The 6,305-nt window shown below is 40.5% G+C and overlaps 1 pseudogene; it reads left to right on the forward strand.

The window, feature by feature from the left end:
• The first annotated feature begins 812 nt into the window (after window positions 1–812).
• On the forward strand, window positions 813–931 carry LOC111741041 (annotated as a pseudogene).
• Window positions 932–6,305: the final 5,374 nt, after the last annotated feature.

The raw sequence follows: 6,305 nt of genomic DNA on the forward strand, positions 1-6,305 counted from the left end.
AGATGATATTTTTTCACCTTAAAAAAAAAAAAAAACAGTTTCAAATCTATAGAAGAGCTTCAAGAAGAGTGCAAAGAATGTCCGTTTCCCTTCGCCAATATTCCCCGGACGAGAGAAAAATTCTGAGATGTTCTAAATGAAATTTCAGCAGCAGGGGAGTGAGAGAAAGAGACTAGAGTGGTTAACCAGTTCGTAGCTGTGGGCCGACTCACAGACGACTGCCCACGTTCCCGAATGTACATTCTCCAGTCTGTTCACATTTCATTGACTAAAGCAAGCGAATGGCCAGACCGAGAGCTGGAGAATGACACCAAGTCCGCAGGGCGAGGGCACTGCAGAATCACAGGGTGAAGCGGACAGAGAGCACTGAGGAAAGGGACTATCAGTGCAGTCAAACAGGGGCTGAATCCAATGACATGAAATTTACCATGGCTAAATTTAAGAGTTTGGATTCGAGTCCCAGTTTTACCCCAGAAAGACTAGCCTAAGCGATCGCACCCGTAAGAAAGACATGGTTGCCGCCATGTCTCGTATAAGTTAGGAAACCATTCCGTCTATCACCCAAACTGGGGCACTTGAGAGTAAAAAGGATCATTATTAATAGTTTTGCCAGGACAACAGCAAAATTGGGGACTGTCCTGGGTAAAGCAGGAGTCGTGATCGCCCTATATTAGGCTTCGCATATTGATAACGGGAGTCAAAAAAGCTAAAGGATGCTTAGGCTGAATTGCTGAACGTATATTCTTCAAAAGGATGAAGATAGCTCTGCTTTCTCTTGTGCTGGCCTGGCCACATCTAAAGTATTGTATCCAGTCTACGGCCATGCCACCCTGAACAAGCCCGATCTCATCTGTTCTCAGAAGCTAAGCAGGATTGGGACTGGTTAGTACTTGGATGGGAGACCACATAGTAAGACCAGGTGCCATAGGCGTAAAAAATAAAAATAAAAATAAAATAAAATAATAAAGGTTTGTAAGCTGATAAGGTCCTTGCAATCTGTGAGGTCGACCAAGGGTTTGCCACGCCTAAAAATAAATAAATAGATAGATAGATAGATAGATAGATAGATAGATAGATAGATAGATAGATAGATAATAAATAAATAAAAGTATTGTATTCAGATCAGAACTTTAAAACTAATTGATTGTTGTAATAGTTGGGTTTCTCCAGAGAAACAGAACCAATAGGAGCTACACACACACACGTACATATTATTAAAAGTATAAACATATGTATTTACAAAAATATATATTTTATAGGAATCAGCTCATGGAATTATGAAGGTTAAATAGTTCCATGACGTGTAGTTGGCAAGCTAGAGAATGAGGGAAGCCAGTTGTGTAATTCATTCTGAATCCAAAGGCCTGGGGACCAGGGGGTCTGATGTCTGGGGTGCATGGAGAAGATGTTTGTCGCAGGGAACAAATTTGCCCTTCCTCCGCCCTTTTTGACATTTGCATGAGAAGAATCATGTCTCGCCACTACTTACCAGTTGCGTGACCTTGGCTAAGCCATACAGCTTCTCTGAACCTCGATTTCCTCATTTATAAGGAAGCAGTAATATGAATAGTCACTCAGTCCTGCCTGAGGATTAAATGACAACGTGTTTGTAATTGTACTTTGCAAATTATCAAGCGCTATACAATTTTGGCACGATAATGTGGGCATTGGATTCCAGTCCAGTTTAAGAAAATGGTCTCAAGAGTCAGAACGGCTGCCTCAGCGGATGATGAGACCATCTAAGCTGGTGGGAGATCTCTGGGGATCCCTGGCAAGGATGTTGTGGAGAGGTTTCAAGCAAAATGTGGAACCTCAACCAGATTATCATGATGGTCCCTTCTACCCCAGGCATTCTGTGATTCTATTGAAGAAGAAAGACAGTGTCAGTCGTACAAAGAGAGAGCATTGGGTCGACACCGATCTAATCTGTGGTCTGGAACGGAGATTCAGGATAATAGAGTGAATAGTGTTAGAAAGAGCTGTAATTTCATCGTCCTGGCAACCTTTAGTGTTCTTCGTCAATGCTTCTCCCCGCTTATGTCAGAAACACACCCACTGCTGTTTCTGCCATTCTGCCTGAAATGTTACCTTTATTTCCTAGACCCATTCCAGAGAGTAAATGTAACTGAGAGAAGTAGGTTGGATGGACCTGTGGTGAAATGAAGCCAGCACGATCCAATTAGATAAGAGCAAGCACTTCCCAGCCTGGGCTGACCATTGACCATTGGTCATTCGAGAATATGGGTCACGTGTTCTCGGATATCCCAGTGGTCAAAAGAAGCCAGAAATCTGGGTTGTAATTAAGTGTCCCAAATTTTAAATGTCAACAAAATTCTTTAAATGTTTAAATCATTTGTTAGAATACATTTAAACTTGATGAAATGCATCCTACGGCAATAATACCATATTATAGATGCGGACAGCAAACCACAGAGTGGCGAGAGATCTGCCCGGGGTCAAGGAGATGAGATTTGAACTCGAGCTGGTGATGCTCCAGTCTGATCTGTTATTATACCTTTTTGCCTACTTGACCTTCCAATAAGAGGAAAGTGTTTTATTCACAAATGGCTTCAACTGTAATAAAATGACTTTATACACTTCGACTCACCTTTTCTCAGAACTAACATGGTAAGTGGGCCCATGATGATTTCCAAATAATACTAAATAAACACCGAAGCTTTAAGGCCCTTACCTCGTAGCTACTCAGCATCATCCATTCCCTGAAATAAGATAAGGCAAAGTGCTCAAAGAAAGGCTGTCTCTTGTGTAGAGAAGCCCCGGCTGCATTAATCACACCTGTATGTTTTCTCCCTCATCTGTACTTCATAACATAGACCTGGTGTGATTTTAACATAGAACTTGGCATGAGTTTAACCCAACCAGAAAGACTAACTGTCCCATTATGTTGGGGAAGAAGAACTTCAGGAGGATATTCAAGTTACCATGTAGATGAAATTTACGTGAGAGAAGGTGATAACTTTTTAGCCCAAGCAATCTCCAAACCCACAAAGAGCAGCATTTGATATTATATTTTGAAATGGAGAATGGAGCCCAGACTCCTCGCAACTTGCCCCAGGTTTTACCAAGCTGATACCATTTCTGATTTTCTTATAAAGGACAATTGTGGCATTTACGGTGCTCCCTGCCCCAGTCTTTCTATTAGAAAGAAAATGTAGATTTAGAGTTTAAGTGCATTCTTTGTTTCTATGTGCCTAACATGATCAGTTGGACTTCACAGTGGCCTTTGTCCCCAATTTTCTTGTCTCATGAATAAGATCATGGCAGGGTGAGGCTGTGGCTGCCTTATTCTGAGGTACAATAGTATGGGGAAGCTGGAAAGTACTCACTGTACCCTTATAAAGACATTCATATAGGTTCAGTAAGGAAAATAATACTTACGAATCTTTTCGAAGATAGGCTAGATTTCTCCATACTAAAGTCTACTGTGTGTGTGTGTGTGTTTCCACTTCTGGTGGGCAAAGAGATTCTTGAAAGGATATTGGAGCTCTTCCTGAATTATTTGGACAACCACAGGTCTTAAATTTCTTAGTACCTGGGGAATCATTTTAAAAGCATTAACAGTAATCGACTCTGTTGTTATTTCGATTTCTTAGACAATGCATCCATACTATTTAGCCCTATAAAGTATTTCCCCAAGTTATTACATATTTAAAGCCTATGGAATAACTTGGGGAACTATTTTATAATAATTGATAAAATAATGTCAATTCAAATTTAGATTGTTCAAGCCAGATGTCTTCTGGTTGCCAGTAACAATGACCCAGCTCAGATAAAAAGGACTTCGAGTATGTTTCAGAAGTCTTGCGAGACCCAAAACATAGAAATCAACGACAGACACATCTCTTAGAAATTGAATGTGGAAAATCACGGAGCATAAGGCTCCTTTCTTGGGCTACTGGATTCTGGATTTCCCTGTTGAGCCTTCTCCCTGCATACATATTTCTCTCTCTACCACACTATATCTCCTCTCCTTAAACGTAGTTGTTGTCATGTTATAATTTCAATTTACGCATAGTCCAAAATGTCTTCCTTAGTTTCTGTGATACTAAGTCTCCAAATTGGCTTCATCTGTTCATCTCAGTCTCCAAATTGGCTTCATCTCTCAGTCTTCCAATTCCAAATTCTTAAACGACTTGGCTCGGCTTGTCTTTTTGAGTCAGGCCACAACGTGTATGTCCTTAGTCAAAGAATGGGCTACTCTTGAATCTGGTGACCCTTTGGCATAAGGTATGTACATACGTGAAGTGGAGGCTGGAGGAGTCGTATATACGTTTAGGACTTAAATACTGTATAGAAATATGCATGGATAGAAAATAGGATTAGGGAAATAAACCAAAATATTAACAGTAATTGTCTCTGGAAAGTGGTATTTCAAAGATTTCTTTTCTTCATTCTGAAAGTGGTCTTTTTTAAGGCACTAGGCTCACACATTGACTTTTAAGATTGTGATCAACAATGAAACCAAAGAGATACTAGAGAAATCGTTGTGGAAAGCTACATATAAAGACAACAAGAAAAAGTCCTCAAAAAGTGACTCTTTAAAAAGAATCATAATTATGTCCCCGCCATCCTGTGGAAGAGGCCTTCTCTCTCAGCTTTCCTACAAACACTTTTCACTAGTGTGTTAATATGACTCTGATGACCTACGATTAGTTTAGCCTTTTCCACTAGAGAAAGTAGTACAGGGTTCTGTAATAATCCAACTTGACACCGACCAACTATGATTGGAAGGAGAGAATGGCCAACTGACTGGCCTAGAATACGGGGCTTGACCAAAGAGGTTGCAGGCGGGCCTAGGGTGCCACCAATGACACACTGGTAAATGTTTAACAACTGGAAGCCCCTGTTTGCAGCGGCAGCCTATTTTCTTGATGTAAGTACCCCCACATGATGCCACCGAATGCAGGATCCACCCAAAACCCAGCCCAGGTGCCTCCCTCTCCACGAGGTCTGCTTAGTGTCTGTCCCATCAGACCACAGAAGGTTTAACCTTAACCAATGAGGCTATCAAATACAAAATCTGATTTGGCGGTGCTGCATCTCGATTGGCAGTTGTAGACTTCCATGAGGGATTAGAAGAATTGGTTAAGGGGATGAGTCCAACTTAGGCCCAAGAAAGTGGGCTGCATGAACATCCTTTCTATGAGGGGCAGAATCCATCTTTGCATGGCTCAGCCTAGCTGTCAAGGTCATAGAAAAATAGGTCTGGATGTGTGAAGACTCTGAGCTCAGGTCCCAGCTCATGTCTCTTATTGTTATGTACCCTCAGCAAGCCAAAAAGTTACCTCCAAAATTGTTGGGGTCACACAAATTGTCTTCTCAGCGGGTAAGCATTTTTTAATCCTGAGAAGGTTGTGAATTAAATATAAAAATATTTAAAGGATGAAACCCATCAACCTTGTGGTGTTTATAGTTTAGAGCTGAGAAATTAATTGTGCATTTTGACGACTTAGTTATTCGTAAAGTTTAAAAGAAATTGTCATATTGGAGCAGCAGATTAGTTTTTTGATTCTATTAAAAATATGTTATTGAATAGCTCATTTCGACCTGCTGTTTTATGTTGAAGTTTCACTAAAATGATATGCATTTATGATAACTTAAGAATCATTGCATTTATGTTTATTCGATTTGTAAGGGTTATTTAAGTACTTGAGAAATTTTTGTGTATCACACTGTAGCACTTAAAAGGAAAGTTGGATATTTTACATTTACAAATAAGTCAACTATTTATGGCAGCCTAATTACGTTGTGAAAGTTTCCTTAATAGAGATTGTTTAGATTTGCTGGTCACACTATTTATTCGTTTTATAAAATAATAAGATTTCTAAGTTGGATTAAAAGCTAAAAGAAAGATTCAATTTTATAACTTGTAACTTTAATAAAACAAATAGTAATTTTTAAAACGAAAATCACCTTTGAGTAATATTTTGGCACACAGAAGCCACTCTTGAGACTACCCATCCGTCATGGACACCCGAGTCCCATAGGCAGAGTCATTTTCTCTTTTTCTGTCCTCTTTCCCCGGCCCCGGGTAGATGCACTGAATCATGCTCATGCCACACTCACTGTGAGCTGCATGCTTTTCTTTCTCGTGACTTCTGCCGTCCTTCAAGAAAGGCTCCATTCTTATTTCTCTTTCTGTCCCCAGAACCCAGCTCAAGCCTTGGGACTAGTGGGCCATGTCTTGGTCAGCTCAGGCCGTTACAGCAAATGCCAGGTATTTGTCTCTCACAGGCCTGAAGACTGGAAGTGTGAGGTCTGCGTGCCAGCCTCATGGGGCTTTG

This window comes from Pteropus vampyrus, unplaced genomic scaffold (assembly GCF_000151845.1).
Source record: "Pteropus vampyrus isolate Shadow unplaced genomic scaffold, Pvam_2.0 Scaffold71, whole genome shotgun sequence".
Classification (NCBI taxonomy): domain Eukaryota; kingdom Metazoa; phylum Chordata; class Mammalia; order Chiroptera; family Pteropodidae; genus Pteropus; species Pteropus vampyrus.